Source organism: Alligator mississippiensis, chromosome 12, assembly GCF_030867095.1.
Source record: "Alligator mississippiensis isolate rAllMis1 chromosome 12, rAllMis1, whole genome shotgun sequence".
NCBI classification, from domain to species: Eukaryota; Metazoa; Chordata; order Crocodylia; family Alligatoridae; genus Alligator; species Alligator mississippiensis.
In genome coordinates this window covers 3,638,059-3,657,134 of record NC_081835.1, presented here as the reverse complement: position 1 = coordinate 3,657,134, position 19,076 = coordinate 3,638,059, and the positions used below count along the sequence as shown (strand labels likewise).

General features: G+C 48.3%; 1 protein-coding gene across 1 annotated transcript in view; it reads left to right on the top strand.

Annotated features, from left to right (window-relative positions):
- PRICKLE2 (prickle planar cell polarity protein 2) overlaps positions 1-19,076 on the top strand; it is a 160,849-nt gene that overhangs the window by 56,120 nt on the left and 85,653 nt on the right. The window lies entirely within an intron of this gene.

The window sequence follows — 19,076 nt, the reverse complement described above, 5'->3', positions numbered from 1 at the left end:
CCCTCTTTCAATGTAATACCTCCAATATGTAAGTCCTGTGCCACTCATTTCGGGATGGGATTTATCAGATGCTTTTTCTTCTTGAAAACCTTCCCCTCCTTTCAACGCTTTATTTTGCCAAAGCAATAATAGTTGTTATGTGCAGCTTATGCCTGTATTTTAGGGCACGTTTCGACAGGGCTCATCCTGCCTCGAGCAGGGGGTTGGGCTCGATGACCTCTTGAGGGCTCTTCTAGACCTTCTTGTCTATGATTTTAGGTTATGGGAATATTTTAAAGGCAGGGAGTCCTTGCCTCTGAAAACAACCCTTTGTTTAAGGTGTCTCAGCCCTAAATCACTGGTCATTTAAAAAAGTCTGACGTCTCCGCAGACACGGTTCTTTGGGTGGATGTGATATCTTTTATTAGGCCAACTCAAATAGTTGGAAAAATTCTTCTTTGCAAGCTTTTGGATACAAACACTCGTCTTCCTTTGTACTAGAAAGAAGAATTTTTTCAAGTATTTGAGTTGGTCTAATAAAAGATATCAGATTTACCCAAAAAGCCTTGTCTGCCTGTATCCTTAGACCAACACGGCTACAGCCAACACCCCTGAAGTCCCAACAGTTGTTTTATCCAAGTCAACTTTCCACTGGCTTTTGCTGCAGGGACATAGTTGGTATTTTAGTATGCCAGCTTCCACTTCAGTGTACGTATCTGCAAGCAACAGGTTTCCAGGTAACCTTGCCAGTGTTGTCCCTAGGCGAGGTGGAGCAACTCGGTTCATCCGTGGGCAGGAAAAGTGATTAGGAAGTTATTGTAGAGCTGAGTTTTCACTCGCTTGAAAACTAAGAGGAAATCTCCATTCCTGGAAACGCTCAAGACAGACATTTAGTGGGGATGCTTTAGCCACAGACAGTTGTGCCTGGACTAGATGTCCTCGTGAGGTCCCTTCCAGCTCTACTTTCCGACGGTCCCCCCAAAAAGTGGGGCAAAGACAGGTTTCTGAGCCTTGCATATGAGAATCGGGCATTGCTCCCAGCGGATAAGGTGGCAGGGAGAAGCTCACCTCAAGTGCGAGAGATCCTGACTGATTACAGGTAATTTGAATTTAAAATCTTTTTAATGAGTGCTTTTAATATGGAGGTTACCCGACATTGGAGTGGATTTAAATAACCGTTCCCAAATGGTGTGTTTAGTGCTCCCAGACTATATATTTAAAAGAAAAAAAAATGAGATGCTTAAAATAATCTGCGGTTGCCTCTCAGGTGAAAACCCTCATGCTTTTGTTTTTCTCCGGTTTTAAGGAAAAATAACCTGGTTCAGGTATTTGTGTAACTAGAATCAATCATTGAACTTTTTTTCTAGTATTTTTTCAAGGAATTGTTTCATCTCACAGTGGTCTCTGACAAGCCAGAATAGGCAGGCTCTTCCTTCACGGGACTGGCGTGTCGGGCAGTAGCTCATTTATGCCACGCGTGACACCAGGCGTGATTCTCCACGACCCGTATCTACATGCACATGTACATGTATCATGTATGAAATGTTCCCATTCCCATTGAGTAGCATCCTGGACCCCTTTCACCCTCTTTGCCTAGTTAACAAGTGAGAACACAACATCCGATCCAGTGGAGGACCAAGCCTAGTATCGATAACCCGGCACTGGGTCCCGATTTAGTTTTGGTCTATTAGATTATGACTTATCCTTTAAGACCATATCACTGGAAGGATGGAGGCACCGGACACCGAAGCATTTAGTGTTTGGTGCAATATAACCATCACAAAGGAGATAATAATGCACAAAGCCAAGCAAAGTGGCATGATTGATCAGTGGTGCTGACAGTGGTTAAAATAGCAAACACCTCAAATATACCCATTAAATAGCTTTCAGCTTCATAGATTCATAGATTCATAGATGTTAGGGTCGGAAGGGACCTCAATAGATCATCAAGTCCGACCCCCTGCATAAGCAGGAAAGAGTGCTGGGTCTAGATGACCCCAGCTAGATACTCGTCTAACCTCCTCTTGAAGACCCCCAGGGTAGGGGAGAGCACCACCTCCCTTGGGAGCCCGTTCCAGACCTTGGCCACTCGAACTGTGAAGAAGTTCTTCCTAATGTCCAGTCTAAATCTGCTCTCTGCTAGCTTGTGGCCATTGTTTCTTGTAACCCCCGTGGGCGCCTTGGTGAATAAATACTCACCAATTCCCTTCTGTGCCCCCGTGATGAACTTAAAGGCAGCCACAAGGTCGCCTGTCAACCTTCTCTTGCGGAGGCTGAAAAGGTCCAGTGTTTCTCTAGTCTCTCCTCATAGGGCTTGGTCTGCAGGCCCTTGACCATACGAGTGGCCCTTCTCTGGACCCTCTCCAGGTTATCCGCATCTCTCTTGAAGTGCGGCGCCCAGAATTGCACGCAGTACTCCAACTGCAGTCTGACCAGCGCCCGATAGAGGGGAAGTATCACCTCCTTGGACCTATTGGTCATGCATCTGCTGATGCATGATAAAGTGCCATTGGCTTTTCTGATGGCTTTGTCACACTGCCGACTCATGTTCATCTTGGAGTCCACTAGGACTCCCAGATCCCTTTCCACCTCCGTGCCACCCAGCAGGTCATTCCCTAGGCTGTAGGTGTGCTGGACATTTTTCCTCCCTAGGTGCAGCACTTTGCATTTCTCCTTGTTGAACTGCATCCTGTTGTTTTCTGCCCACTTGTCCAACCTGTCCAGGTCTGCCTGCAGCTGTTCCCTGCCCTCCGGCGTGTCCACTTCTCCCCATAGCTTTGTGTCATCTGCAAACTTGGACAGAGTACACTTCACTCCCTCGTCCAAGTCACTGATGAAGACATTAGAGTATCGGTCCAAGGACCGAGCCCTGCGGGACCCCACTGCCCACACCCTTCCAGGTCGAGACTGACCCATCTACCACGACTCTTTGGGTGCGACCCTCTAGCCAATTCGCCACCCACCGGACTGTGCAGTCATCCACGTCACAGCCTCTTAACTTGTTCACCAGTATGGGGTGGGATACCGTATCGAAGGCCTTCCTGAAGTCTAAGTATACGACATCCACCCCTCCTCCTGTGTCCAGGCGTTTTGTAACCTGGTCATAGAAAGAGACTAGGTTGGTCAGGCACAATCTGCCCGCCACAAACCCGTGCTGGTTTCCCCTCAGCATAATTTGTCCTGCCGGGCTCTCACAAATGTGAGCCTTGATAATTTTTTCAAATACTTTACCAAGGATGGAGGTGAGACTGACCGGCCTATAGTTGCCTTGATGCAGGAGAGAGCTTGCGAGGTGATTGCTCCAGGGACGCGCCACACGACAGCAGCGTGCGCGGGCAGACGGCAGGTCTGCTGGTTTAAAGGGGGAGGCGGAGGAGATCTTATCTGAATCCACTCACCCTGTTTCATCCCAACGACCGCTGAACTGCAATCCTGCACTGCCACCAACACTGCTGTGGCTTAGCCTCACTTCTTGCGGGATAGGGCGGACAGACATAGCAATTAAAATGGATCAACTGGCCTGCATTCCCGAGCAGTAAATGCCCATCGCCGCTTTAAAGTGCTCCTCTTTCTGTATCCAGACTAGAAGGCCAGCCCAGTGCTACAGCAGAAATGGGACTTAACCACACGCCTGAAACGATGCATGTGCCTAAATGTTTTACTAAACACAGGACGGGCTTAAAAATGAGCATTGAAGTGCTGCCTTGCATTGGGGTCAGACATAACAGCCAAGAGAGAGCTCGTGTAATAGAGCCACGTCCTTGGCACCGTTAGACAGCTTCAAAAGTCATCAGGGGTCACTGTATAATTAGCCTCATTCTTTATAGAAAGCCAAAAAGAAACGGTTTCACTGGGGTGCTTTCTGAAAGCGAGTCACCTTTGTATGAACAAAACCAGGTGTTCACGACTGAGATCAGCTAAACCCCCCCCAAGTTTCCTTTACAAAACAAGAAGCAGCGGGCTCCCTTTTTTCCTCCCCCTTTGCATTTGTGAGCCTGTAGAACGAACTCAGTCCCATTTTCTACCTTTTTCTCTGAACCACCAAGGATAGAAACTTCCTTTGTATTTTAAATGAGAGTCTAAATTTGCACCTAATCACAAGATTGCAAGAGCCCGGGCTTGAAGAATAAAACCACGCGAGCTGGCAGCGCGCGTCTGACATCCTTGCCCCATTTTCTCTGCTGTTAGATGTATATTCTTGGCCTGTATGTAGGGCTTTTCTCCAATTATCTTCATAGCCAGACTGGGTACAGAGAGGATTGAGTTTCTCTGTAGTTTCGATCCCACCTTGATGTCTGGCAAAGGCTCTGTGGCCATAGCAGGGGCTGGCGAATGCACAGAAGCAGGTGGAAAAGGAGAGAGGGAAAAGATGGTCCATGTAGTGCAGGAGCCACTGGCCTTTCCCTGCCCTTGTGACGTGATCTGCCCCTTCCTTGGGCAGATGCTTTCTGTACGTGCCACAGCCGTGTTTGATAAGGTCTCTGGCTCTCCCTGTCCATTATAATCTTTCAGTGCTCATTCAGCAGACGGCTCCAAGCTCCGCATGTTCCTGGAGAAGCCCTGCTTTCTTGTACAGCGTTGTGAACATTAAAGCCTTTTTGGGCAATGAATGCGGATGCTCAGAGAAAAAGGGAAGAAAGCTTCTTTTCAGGTGGCAGCTCCCTGTAAACACAGTCCCTCCACGCCACGACAGGCCTTGTCGCCTTTGTTCAGAGGCTGATCTTTGCAGCGGGCTCTGAAGTGATAATGCGGCCGATTTTCCCCAGGCGGTGGTTTTCAGTCGATGCACGGATCTGCCGCTTTCATCTGAAAGGTTTTGGTGGAAAAGATCAATGAATGCAGCTCCTAGTCAAGGTGCGTCTCAGCGGTGCGAACTGGGTAAATTGTTGTCCCTGAAGCGTGCATGTGCGTGCGCCAGGTTTGTCCGTCTGCTCAGGCTGCGCTTGGTGCAAGCCCAGGAAGGAGGAGGGAAGGACAAAAGCAGCTTTTGGTCACCTTTGCAGGGTCCCTGCCACAGTGCTAAGCAATGAAGCCGCCTCCGGAGAGTGCATCTGGAAGGTTACTCTATGCAGAGTCCTCTATCGACACCCCCAGCCGTAACCTTTCCCTGGATAAGTCGGAGAAGGGGTTTCTATAAAGCCTGACGGCTGCTGTTTGCAGAGACTAGGCTTTGCTCGATGGGTCTGCCGGCTTTCCAGCACCTGTGCACCCAGACACACGCGTGCATGGATAGCATATGTGTGTAAATCACAGAATCATAAAAAATTCAGGGTGGAAGGGACCTCAGGGGGTCGCATCTAGTCCAGCTCCCTGCTCAAAGCAGGACCAGCCCCAACTGCATCATCCCAGCCAAGGCTTGGTCTACCTGGGTCTTAACCTCCAGTCACTGGGCAATGGGTCATCATCACTTGTTGAAATAGGGCCTGCAGCTTGAATGGGGACTTTGCCACCGATTGATCCGCTCTACAGGATCAGCTTCTGCAGGGAAAAAAATAAAGCAACAGTGAAATCAGGTCTTGATCCTTGCTTTCCGGATCGGTGCATTGATTTGTTTTTTCCCTTCTTCTACCTGCCCCCTCCCTGTCCTGGGCTTCGCTCCTCCACGTCTCAGCTAGTCAGGATGTCTTTCTCAGGGGACTAATTCCTGCCCCCGTGCTTGACTGACCCCCTGTAACTCTTGCACGGTCCGGTCTGGCTGCCTCTCCAGAGCCAGGCTGAATCGCAAGAGATCGCTGCACTGTAAGCTATAATGCATGGACAGGACCCCACAGCATTGAAGCATCAGCTTGCAGCTCCCTTTCAAAGCAACCTTATGAGTATGAGAGAACTGAAATGAAAAACACTTAGGGGTATTTTGGGACAGCGGTCTGGTCCCCGATGCACCGCGGGAAAACCAGGAAGGGTGTGGAGCCGGGGCCACTGCTCTCTTAGGGGGTGGATTTGTTTGTTTGCGTGGATCAGAGCAGCCACTGGAGATGTTAAAAGGAAGGCAGGTGTGCAAATTCAATTGAAGTTCAATGGAGGGGCTTTGGTCTTGAAAATCCATGTAAAATGGACGATCAGGCAAAGTTTCAACCGACGAGCAACACACGAATGCAGGAGAGAATAGGAAGTGGAAGAGGTTTGAGGCAGCTTCGAAGAAGCCTTGTGGGTGTTCACCGTTCTTGCAGTTTGATCCTCAAAGGAATATGAATTAGCATTTTGATTTGCTGAGTATGGTTCAGATGCAGGAGTTTGCAGTAGAAAAGCTATGTGAGGGTTAGAGAGAGGATCCTGAGCACCTTTCTGCTACTCCAGCATCAGCATAGCAGTCTGGTAACTGTCTCTCTCTTTTCTTTTTTAATATCAATTGGATTATTCAGGGAAAGTGACTTCAGGATGATCAGTGAAAATATCAACCTTCAATTATAATGTGATTATTTTTTTCTGTTAAACAAAAAAAGGCTGTTTTGGCATTATCTGAAGTGGGTATGACGTTCAACAAACTCGTGCTCCCTTACCCCATGAGACATGTTACAGAAACGTAGTTTCCTTGGTATCAACTCTAATTTAAGTAATTTTCCTAGTATCCCATTGGCACACTGAAAAAAAAAATCTGGCTCTAAAAGGCTGACTTAGAGAATGGAGGATTTACATTTATTTTTCCTTATTTTAGATCAATCTTTGATATTCATTTCTCTCTATAAATTGTTTTATTCCCATATGTGATACAAACCTTCAGCTGGTTTCCATATATTACATTTAAGTAATTTAATATATTTTGGCATCTGCATGGGAACATTTAATAAGGACTTGATGATTGCCCTTCTTCTGAAGTTTATATGATGTGAGAATTTATACAATGTTTTAATAGCTGAATGTATTTATAGCTTTGATTTCAGATAAATCTATTTCCCAGTCTATAAGAAATACATTTCTCCACCTATATCCTCTATGAAGCAAATATTTTTCCCCATGTATAGTTACCAATGGATCTTTTTTATCAATTTGAAACTTCTCCCTGAGCCATATAGATATTTACTTAAGAGTAATCAGAGTGTTTCCCATAGCTTTGTTCAGTGTAACAAAGGACTTAATAGGGTTAAGTATAATTGGATTATTTTCCAAAGGCACAGGAACAAGAACAGAAGCAGAAATGGGAAATGACAGCACTATTTGTTTCTGACAAGTGACCAGGAGAGTTAACTGCAGCTCTTTCCATCGTGTGGTTTAGTACCTTGGTATTGCACGGCTGGCAGGCAATAAGGGCAAGGATTTGGGGATTTCTTGTAGCTTTTCAGTTTTAGAAGGGGTTCCTCTGGCTAGGGGTATAGCAATGCTGCTCTGTGTGCCTAATTCAGAAGGTCACTACCGGGTGACAGGCAACATTTATATAGGATCGAGGTTACAATGACTGTTCTCCTGTTTATCCCTGATCCCTCCCAGTTCAGCCCATGGGAAGGTGCAGGTGTCCGTGCTGCACTCCCATGACAGTAGCGTTTCCTACTGGGATGTGGCGGTGATGCTGGTCTTGGACATCCGTTTCACTCCTGGATGGTTTTTGCCAGCAGCACTTCACAGATCAAGGGTGGATTAGGATGGAGGGATCCCATCCAAAGGCGTATACCGTTATGGAGGAGCCCGTAGATAGAGAACTCTACCCCGCCGCTCCCTGAAGAAGCAGACGTGTCTCGAAGGGGTCGATGCTTTTGCTCGCATCCTGCCATGGGTAGCACTAGACCTGTGACAATTTAACCCTGAACTTATTGCAAGGTATGTGCGGGGAGGCAAAGCAAAGGTGGTGAAGGGATCTTTCCCAAAGTGTTTTGGCACAGATGGGAACTTTTGTGACTGTTGGGATGTATCCCGGTGCAGATGGCCCCAGCGGAGGTAACTCAGGGTAGATCCCAGTGACCATCAGCAATCGGCACGGGGGCACAGCGAAGGAGCTGCAAAATGCCACGGAGAGGAGGATGCCGCTTAAAGCACTGCAGCGATGAGAGCCGAGAAGCAAGTTGGCCGTGCAGAGCAGTTGGGATCCATTTGGAATAGCGGATCCCTAATAACAGATCACTGATCCGATATTGTGATCGCGAGCACGATTGCCTCACTGAAACCGCTGCTCAGCGCTGCTAATTGTAATGAATTATACGGCTCGGCCCTGCAGGGCTCCACGCCTCTTGGCCGCAGCCTGTTTAATTCATATTCGTGTTTACAGAAAAGCCTCGTAGATGTTAAGCTTCCTACGGATTTCACCGTGCGCAAGGCTTGGTTTGGAGTCCGTTTCAGGGGGAAGAAAGCAAACCGAAGCAGACTTTGTGCGATCGGGGTTGTTAAAAGGATGTAGAACAATATTCATGTCCAACCCTAAGCTGATGCAGCTCTTCTAGCCTGTTTTACCTAGGCAGCTCTGCCTGCTTCCCTCTCCCCTTTGCATTACACACTGCGGGGTGGGGGGTTTATGCGGTGCTTTCTGGCTCTGGCGTGGGAAGGGGATGTTCAGGGGAAACTTTTCTGCACAAATGCTGCCAACTGGACTCAGTTCCCTGGGGTCTCTGCCAGTTGTACACTCCACACCTTTGTTCACAGGAGCAAGGAGATCTGTGATCTCAGGTGACACCAGCTGCTTGCTTCAATACAGGTATTCCCCAAACAAAGGGCTTTTGTGAGATGCCTGGAGAGTTTTTGCTGAGTGAGGTTAGCAGCAAGTTGGAGAATCCCATCCCTTTGGCTGTCCAGCACTCCTGAAATCTTGTCTGCTGCTCTTGGGAATGGTATTACATTGGGTTTTATGCATTGCATCGGGTTTTATGCATTGCATCGGGGTTTTATGCAGAACATGTGCATAGGGCTAGCACCCGCAACGCACCCCCGGCTGCCGCAGATGGGCCCACCACACATCAGACGTCTTTTCTGGAGCATCTTGCCCTTTCTCACGGGGCCCCAGATGTTACCCAGCTGTGCACTGTGGGCAGTGCCGCTCTGTGAAGTATTGGCACTTGGGACCAGTTCTGAAACCAGGCCTCCCTGCACCCCGTGCCACCTCTGAATTTAGGAGCACAGCTCTTTTTTAGTTGAGTGTCAGGATTGTAGTCTAAGCAAGACGAACATGACCTTATCTGTGATTTTTAACATGGTAAGGGAAAACCAAAAGCTAGTTCATTCAAAGACCCTTTACAAAATCCGCAAGTGACCCAGGGAAAGGTGCTGGTCCCTGCTCCAGGAATTGGTCGAAATCCCACATTCAGTGGCTGTGGGTCGTATCAGGTTTGCAGCACGGTTGAGCTCGTGTAGATTTAGGGTGTGCTGCGTTGCTGTTTGCTTGTGTGTTGTGTTGGCCTTTCACACGTGGCCTCTGCGGGTGTGTGAAATGCTGCGCTCCTGAGTGGGCCGTCAGCGGTGGGGAGCAAACCTGTGACTTCTTGTTTAAAAGCCTGAGGCTTTACAGCAAAAGTTGAAGGCTCTGGCTCAGTTAGCTGAGGAGGTAGCAGGCTCAGCCGGCTCCCTATGTGGTCTGGCCCTTTCTGGATGCAGGTGGGGAGAGCATCACACTACCTGGGTGTGAGCAACACACGTGCACGTGAAGGATGCTGACACTACAGCGCAAAGGAGGGGAGTGAGCCACGTTCAGTCTTGCTTTTGCAGGATCAAGCCAATGCATAAGCAATCCTGGTGACAGCCAGGCAAGGAGCAAGATGGGCTGATGAGGCCTCGATAACATTTTCCAACCGAAGGAGGATTGAGAGCCATTTTTGCTTCACCTTTTTCGCTCTCTGCGTGCGTGTCTCGGCGTGTCCGATTTGCACGGTGAGGGAGTCGCGCTGTTACAGCCTCCAGCTCAAGCACCTGGCTGCAGCCTGTGTTGGAGAGGTAGGGGACGTCTCCCCGGTGCAATACCAGGCTTGCTCTCGACCCGGCAGTGATCTAGCTGCGCCCGCGTGGCACTCAGCCCGCTTCTCAGCGAATTAACCAAGGCTGAGCACTGCACCGATGCATCTCTACCGTCGTGATTTAGCGTGTGCTGTGGGCAGCCCAGCTTGCTCTTGGCTCCCGTGGCAATCTCTGCGTGGTGCTGGACTGTGGACATCCCCAAGCTGCTCACCTGTGGCACGTCTCAGTTTGTTCCTTGACCTCAACAGCCAGCGGTTTGCACAAGGATGAAGGACCCATCCCATCAGGTGCCAAATGTCCTGACTTTCCGCTTGGAGGAAGCCAAAATCGCTCGGGTCTTAAGTCAAGATTGATGACCAGACGCTTGAACCTTGTCACACCGTTACTTATTTAGCTGGACCGGACCCTTACCTACCGCCAGCATCTAGAAGGGGTCCAGGGTAAGGTTCACAGCATTGGACCTTTTATCCGTCACCTTCTGGGGTGCAAGTTTCCAAGCACTTTGCACCTCCGCTTTGGCACTTGCGTATGGTCCGGCTGAGTACCGTGCACCAGTATGGGGCCAGAGCATGCCCAGTAAGCTACTAGAGTCCAGCCTTAACAACGTCATGAGGACCATTACTGGATGCCTTATGCCAACCAGTTGACTGCTTACCAGTCCTCTTGGGCATTCCCGGCCTTGACATCCAGAGACAAGCTGCTACCCTGGCCCTAGACCTCAAAGTCTCAGATTGAGACCATGCTTTGCACTCCAGCCTAATAGGCGCAAGCCAGAAAACCAATGACAGCTCAAGCTCAGGCGGCCAACCCCATCATCTATGAACGCCCCTACAGCCCTCCTTGGGCATCCAAGGTCTTTTTGACATGGACCGTTCTACCTGTTGCTGGTTTTCTGGCCCTCCTGCCTCCAATAGATGAGTGTGGTGACACTCGCTTCATCATCATCATCATCATCCATGCACAGCAGATGCCTCTGGAAGTGCCCCAAACTGCCACGAGGCAGTGGAGCAGTCGTGTTTTTAAGATCAGAGGTAATGCAACTTGTATTAAAATGATTTCCCTTGTGCTGGGAAGCCACCAGGCTCGTGTATATGTGCACACAATTTGATTTTCAGGCGAGCAGATTAGGAAGCATTAAAGATCTCATTAATGTGCCAATTGCAACTCCTACTGTTTAAGAATATTTAATAGTTTTCTCTTCTCGGTAAGTAGCCATTTGTATATTTTTACAGGGTAGTGGTAATTAGGCAAAGATGAGAAATTAAGGCAGCCTGTGTAGCTGGAAACTATTATTACTGAAGCTGAAACAGAAAGCAAAGTGCACAAAGTGCTTTGAAACATTCCAGCTCAGCGGGAGCGCCTCTGCTCAGGCATCCCGTGTTGCTAACCTTGAGTGCTCAAAAACCATCAGTCAGGCCCCCCAAAATCAGGAGACTGTCTCGCAAGCCAGGGGATTTGACAAAGGAATACATTCTGCCTTCTTCTGGGTCGCCTTCCCCTTCTCGAGCCAGCAGTCCACGGGAGTTTTGGCATTAACTTCAGCGTGGCTAGGATTTAACCCCGTGCTTTCCAAACATGAAGACCGAGAAAACACATTAAAAAAAAAAATGAAGGAAATGATCCTGTAATCAGCTGACTCCAGAAGCAGGGACTTTAAAGTTGTCCTAGGTATAGGACTCCCTATATGTGTAGTCCTGACCACTTGTCCTGGGTTCCCTCGCTCTCAGATGGCAGGGGTAGCGATCATGCCTTTTCACGCGGTTTAATTAAAATATGACTGGTGTTAATGCTGTCGTGTTTCTTTTAGCCTGCTTACCACTAGTACGTGTGGGAGAGCAGGAAAAAAAGACACAGGGTTTATTCTTTCCTGGCATTGCTGTGCTAAGGAGCGGTGGTTATTCAGCAGCAGTGGAAATAACTGCAGAAGATGTAAATAATCTGGGATTAGCAGAGAGGAGGCCTGGCTAGAGTCAGCTTCCTTGAAAAATACACGAGGGCCATCTCCGTGCCAAAGATCAACAAGCATTTCTTTTAGGTTTATTATATCCTTATGGAGGGGTTGGAATTGCTTTAAGGGAAATTCTCCTCTGGTATCTACAAAATATGCCTGAAAAGCCCCTGAGTTCAGGTTTTTGTCCCTAAATTTCTTTGATTGTGTGCCCCCCTCCCCTCTTGTTTTCTTTTCATGATAATATCTTGCTTTCACATCCACACTTACACACTGGGAATGATCAAAAGCAAAGACTAGTTTATCATGAAATGGCAAATCACAGCTGTACTCTGTGCTATAGACTGTCGAGATAAAAACAGTACACGATTCCAGCTTTCCTAGTGTTTATATTTCATGTCAGAGGTACTTGAGCGATTTTTGCAAAGTGTAAATATAGTGCAGTCACGGTTTCAAAAAAAAAATTAGCAGTATCTTTTGAAATCTAAACGGGATCTTGCTTTCCCTGCTGGGCTTAATTTCATAATGCAGAGGTTTACCGTTAAAGGAGGAAAAGTGGTTTGTTACGCGGTGCAGAATAGTTAATCGGATACGGGGTGGGGGAAGCTACCGCAGGCATCGTTCGTCTTCCCGGGCGAATTTTTGTTTCCATTTTTAGTTTTGTAAAAATCCTGCCCCAGTGAAGTGCATTTATTTATTGTGCAGATTGGGCGTCACTGATAGTACTACTCTTGGCAGGTGTTGGTAGGGTTGCGTGGGCTGCCCCGGTGTATCTTTTTTGTTAGATGGGATTTGAACGTAGAGCACTGTGTGTTTTCATCATGGTGGAAGTGCCTGGAGTCTGGGTTTCGGGGGGATCTTGCAGAGCAAGTACAATGTCAATGGCTCCTTCCCCTCTGCACCGTCCAAAACCCACAGCAAAGCCCAAGCCGACTCTTCTACAGCTTTGAAAACTCCCCATGTTCCCTGGGCTGTATTTCAGCTGGCAACCCCTTCCCCACCCCCAGCTCCAGGGTACCCCTGTCCCTCTGCCTTCCTGGGGGAGGGAATCACTGCCATGCTCCCCAGTGCCCGCTGTCCCCCTTCCCGTCCCCACTGCTTGCTTCCAGTGCGGCGTGTGATTGTCTATCCATGCCATGCATAGAGTCGCAAAACTCATGGAAGAGGTGATATCTTGTACTAGACCAACTAGCTATTTGCAGACAAATTATTGTACTTATTTGCAAGCTTGCAGGCACGCTCCCCTTTGCAAATAAACAAAATCAAATTATTTTATTTATTTGACACTTGCCCTTGCAAATAGCTAGTTGGTCTAATACAAGATATCACCTTTTCCATGAGTTTTGGTTCCTTTTGCCTCTAAACCAATGTGGCTACAATCTGGATACTGTGCATAGAGTCTAGCATCCTCCCTTGGCTCGTTTCTGCCCATTGGGTACAGCTGTGCTCCGGTTTGGTGCCAGGCTGGACTGCCCCCGGCATGCAGCGGTAACATCTCCACTGCTGCGCTCTGCCGCTTGCTTCTTATCTGGCCAACGTGGCTGGCTGGCCAGCTTCACTGCCCGGTGTGTAAGCAGAGTGAAAAGACAGAACTGATATGCTTCTCTTCGGTGCATGCAGCATATTCAAGGACAGGGAAGGAAGGTTGCACAGACCTTGCACAGACTCCTTGGGGAAGGAAAGAGCCCTGTGCCCTTCCTTCTCCCTACCGTGCACCCTAATATACAGCAGGCCTTTAGGAACTGTTTAAGGGGGCTTCCTGAGGTCCCTGCCAACCCTAATTTTCTGTGATGCTAACTCCATTGAAAAGAAACCCGCAGAATCAAAACAGTGATGCTCATATAACATCACTGAATCAATAGTTTCATACTTTCATAGTTGTTAGGGGCTGAAAGGGACCTTACAGATCGTCGGGTCCAGCCCCTCTGCACTTGGGCAGGAAAGACAGCTGGGGTGTGTTCCTCTTCAAAGGAACAAAGCTTCTCAGTCCTGCTTTGGGATGCTCAGATCGTATCGATAGAGATACAATAATGTGCCAAATAAAATCCAGTCCCTCAGTGTCTCTCTGGGCTGTAGATTTCCAACCAGGGTGTGGACTCTGGTCAACAAAAGAGATGAAGCTTTCACATCCACACTTTCGGGTTCAAAGCTTGCTTAATAACTATTCTCCAACTGTTTGGGTTGGTCTAATAAAAGATATCAAATTCACCCAAGGAACCTTGTCTGCCTGTGTCCTTAGACCAACACGGCCACAACCTACACCCCTGAACATATTTTGAGCATTCGCACTCCAAATCTACTTAAAAATTAAACCAACATCCCCTGGTTTGTACTGGATGTCCCCTGGTCTTTGTGTCAAGGAGATGTTAGTAGTATAGTAGTTAGAAAGCTCAAGAAACAATTCAAGTAACCCCGCCCGCCCCGCCGAGTCCTCTTTATATTTCATTTTCAGCAGGCGTTAATTCAAGAAACCCTTCCTGTCACTGTTGATTCATCCAGACGGGAAAGAAGTGGCAGAGGGAGAGATAACTAATGCGCCCTAAGCCCAGGGAAGTGAATGGTTATATTTTTCATAATTTGATGCATTAAAAATGTAATCTCCGAGTTCTGTTTCCGAGCATCCTAGCTGTCCAATTTATCTATATATTCATACTGCAGTCTATTCTTCTGTATGTTAACACACACTTGGAGTGATGTCTCGTGAGCTGCGCGGGTAATACTGAGGACAGGGGCTGGGAGGCGAGGGGCGGCGGGGTGTGAGGCCAAGCGGAACAGGTCTATCTTGCCTGCGCTGACAAGAAATAATTCGAATGCTAAAGGAGACAAGCTCCATCGCACAGATTAATGGCCAGCCTTTGAAAGCAGCCTCGAAATATTGCACACATGCGCGCGCTCACGCGCCGGCTGGAGTCGTCCGGACAGTTCATCACGGCGGTGGCCATCCGCTTCCCCGAGAGGGCACGGGAAAGAGTCGTGCAAAGGGCCCTGGGACTGCTCAGCCAACGGAGCGTTTTAATGGCTTGAACGCAGGGCTTTACAACTTGAATGCATGTGGATCCCACGGAGGGAGGTGTCACCTTGCCGGGGGCGTTCGGGTCAGGCAGGACGGTTCAAGCCGGAAGTCCTGGCATTAGTTCGATCGCTGATTAGCAACCCTTGCCTGTTCGGAGAGGTGGGTCACGCTGGGTGATGGGGCTTTCTTCTCATGTCCCCAGGCAAATAGGGACGCATCTGTGGAAGGAAACAGAATAAAGGGCACTTGCAAAAAAAAAAAAAAAAAAAACCTCCTTGGGGAAAAAAAGCAGCTCTAACAAGAAAACAAGCCTCGTTCAGCACTCATCCAACACTGGCACCATTGCCTTCAACAGATTTCCACCCATCGGTGAGTTTGGCCCCACGGTTTCATACTTCGGGGCAGTGGTTTCAGCCTGGTGCGGGACTTCACAGGGGGCACGTGCAGATCGTGTCTTCTGTCTGGAGCCGCGAACCTGCTCCCACAGAGGCCAGTGGCAAAACCCTCCTTGACTTTCAAGTGAGACGAAGGCGTACAAGCCCCGCTCCGATCTCATCTCGTTTCCTAGCTGGGGTTCGCTACGCTAATTGTCTTGCCCGTCTGCAGCAGTTTAGACGGCGGGACTGTCGCTAATATAAACATCGTGAGCTGAAAACTAAGCAAAATCCCCACCAGAAAACACATAAAATAAGCAACTTGGCCAAGCTGTGGGCAGCTTCAAAGGTTTGGAGATCTTAAGCTTTTTTACAAGTCTTTTATAAGTGGTCCTGGCCGCCTTTTATCTCAATCATGCTCTCTGTAGCGCCTGCCATTGACTGATGATGCCTGCTGGAGGATGCAGGGCGTTTCCTGTGGTTGCAAGCTGCTCTTTGGGCTTTCAGCGGACCCTGGTTTGTTTGGGTTGGTTTTTTTCCTTAGCTTTCTATTCCCCCCCCTTTGCTCCTTTTAATTTCAGAAGAGGATTTTTTAAACCTTGATCAGTGCAGGTAATTTCCATCTGCACTAGTGGAAGGGGTACAGATGCACGGAGAAGAGAGAGCTCCTCTAATGTCTCTGCGTTCCTGCCTCCACCCTTTGATAATCAACATCTTGCCCGTCCAGGAGGATCGATTCAGCTGCCTGGAGACATTTCTGCTGTAAAGCATTGAGGCTGGAGGCACGCAAATGCCATCCTCCTCCTCTCCCGTGTCTAGCCATGCAAGCGGGAGCTGATAAGGGCTGGCGAGGCAGCGCGCCCATAATTACTCTCCTTTCTAATTTTTGATAGAGTTGCACTTCCGAACCTCGTCATTGCCGGGAGTTGTCTGAACCGACCTGTTAATCATAACAGGAATTAATGGGAAGTCATCGAGGCAGCGGTCTCTGAAGAGCTGATTAAGGGACCGGTGGCTGGAGGGAAAACTGAAAGAGGAGCAGCAGGGTTTGCCCTCATCAAAGCAGATAAAGTGCTGGGGACTGGGGTGAGAGACAGGAGAAAGAACTGCATGGATATAAATAGGAGACTTATGCATGCAGAGGGGTAGGGGGGACCAGTGTGTGGCCCTCTCATTGAAAACGGGTAAAAATCCCGTAGAATCAAGCCCTTAGACTTAAAGAAGAAGCCAGAAAAGATGCACAGACTTTGCAAGCTGGCAATGAAGAAGGGCTCTGAGACGGGCCAAACAGTCCCAAATTTGCCCCCAGCATCTTGGGCTGGGCCCACCTTGTCCCAAACGTCAGTGTTGTGTGTCCATTGGATTGAAGGGAATTGAAGTCAAAGGAGCTGCGCTGATTTACAGCAGGTTGAGGATCAAATGCTTTCCAAATGGCTCATCCAGTTTATGGAGGCATTTTAGAGACACCGTGATGCATTTCCCAATAATTTTTTCAGAAGTTTTTTTTTAAAAACCACAGGACTGGAGAGCCAAGATTTTCTGTCATCACTGAGCATCCGCAAGGTCCTTAAATATGCTGGGAGGGGAGGGGGGAGAGACCGATTAGCTCCACTTCATTCCCGTGCATGTGCAGATGCATACGGACACCTCGCTAAGGAGCGGTTCAAAGAGAGAGGGGCTTTGGAAGAGGCTTTTAAATCATTATTTTGTAGACTGCACTTCAGTAGCACTGGGATGAGTAAGTTTAAAGTGAGCATCGAGAGTTGGAGTAATGGTGAGAAGGGCAACGGGTTTGTAAATAAAGAACAGCCTGCTTACATGAGCAAAATGGCCATGGCTGAGGGACCAAATTTTCTTTAACACTCATAAATGGAAAACAAAGCAGCATCTAATCAGCTCCAGATGCATACAAAGAATTTTTAAAGGTATGTTTATTAGTTTTCGGGCTAATGCAATATTGGGGAAACATCTTTATAAAATCCGAGCAAATGATTTATACAGCAGTAAAGGAGGTTGGCGAGGAAATTATTTATAACCTAATGGAGTCCACCTTTGGGAGCCTTTTACGTCATGGCGAGAGAGAAAATCATGTCCCATAGCCTTCCTGAATGTGGTTCATGTGTTTGACCATCTATGCAAAACAGGAATAACTTGGATCTTCCTGTGCTAAGGTGCCTGTGCGCATGTTCTTCCAAAAAGGCAAGCATTAAAAAGAAGATCCTACCTGAAAGTAACACTTCTACCCAGCAAAATCCCCATCACCAAAACAGAGCCCGTTGTGTCCTTGCAGCTCAGCGAAACCCTTTTGAAGCCGGGCCCGGTTCTGTGCTGTGCCCTGCTAAAGTGGGCTTCTTTGTGATTCCAGCCATGGCATAACTTAAAATAGTTTTGGGGTTGCTCTGAATTGCCTTAGTGGGGGCTCCGAAAGTAATTAAATGACATCAGCTGGAAACAGCCAGGCTATACGAATGCTCTGGCCATACCCCCTTCTGCTCCTCCAGGTTTTCGACGCTAAGAGGTACAAGGAGGCGCTCTAGGAGCTGGCAAGCTACGGGACCCCGTGCTCTTTGCGCTGCCGGTGTGCTGCAAAGAGGGTGGCTTGCAAAAGTGCAACCGTCCCATTGCTTTCAGCAAATGCAGGGGCCATCCTGTAACACCACAACACCTCGGGCATTCGGCACCAACAAGATCCACGTGTGGCCATTAGTGAAGGTGACAAACTCCAGCTCCAGTGATCATTCCTTACATATGGGAGTTGTCAGGCTGGAGCTCAGATGCGGGGCTGTTGCATTAGGAATTTTTTTCCCCTTCTGAGCATGGGGTTGCGTGGGCTCCTTGCTTGCACCCGGAGAGTACGTGGGTACTCGAGGGGTGGCAGTGAAGGAATGTGTTATCCATGGTGAGAAAGCGAAGCCAAAAAGCTGCCCTTGCTCTGTTCATCCTGTGGATCTTTTGGAGACTTCCAGTTTCACTGCTGTCGTGTTATAATGAGTGCTAAAATTTACCCAATCGAAGCAAACACGATCAGTTGAAGTCCAAACATCACGGAGACTTGAGTAAAACAAATGCTTGGGGGTTTTACCCCTCTGACTCTGGCTGTCTTGAGCAGTTTTCTCTGAGTGCAGAATAGCCTCCTCTTTTGGGGACCCACTTAATCCATGAAGTCTTCCAGCGTAGAGTGACTTGCAGGTGATGCCTGTGTGTGCTTTTCAGGATCTTCAGGATCTTGCAGGTGGCGTCTCTGTGCACCTCCTCTTCAACCTCAGCTGTGACCTGCTCAGGAGAAGGAAATGCCCTTGTGAAGTACCAGGCAGACGTCTTCACTTCCAAACGTCATAAGTCAGCTCCAAACTCTGATAAATCACTGAGAAAATGTTAATATTGATGTTGGTAGATCCTTTTCTGCGTGCTTCCTTTTGGCAGCTGCCGAACATTTTCCCCATCTCTCCTAGCATGCAGCTCTCAGGAAGCCTGCGGGCTGAGAGAGTCTTGATCAGACTCACACGGCTAGCTACCTACCTCTCTCTCAACTCAGGCAGGGTTGATATGCACCTTACAGACTAACTAAATAGTGAGCACAAGCTTTTATGGACTTGAATTCACTTCAACAGTCTTGCTTATTCATTTGAACCATTGTTCGAGCCACTACCTTTTGCTTTTCCTCCATCAGTTTGAGAAGAAGTGAATGGCGTTCTCCTTGTCTCACCCCTCAAGGATGAGCTTGCAACAGTTGGTAAGGACAGCCTTTTCCGTGCTTTCTTGTGGTCTCTTTGAACGTCCTCTGTGCCTGCAAGGCCTCTTTTCCCTGTGCAAGGTGATGTTTGGAAATGCGAAAGGGGATGGGATGCTTTAACCTGGGAACAACATATCAAAAGAGTTTCTCCAGATCTTT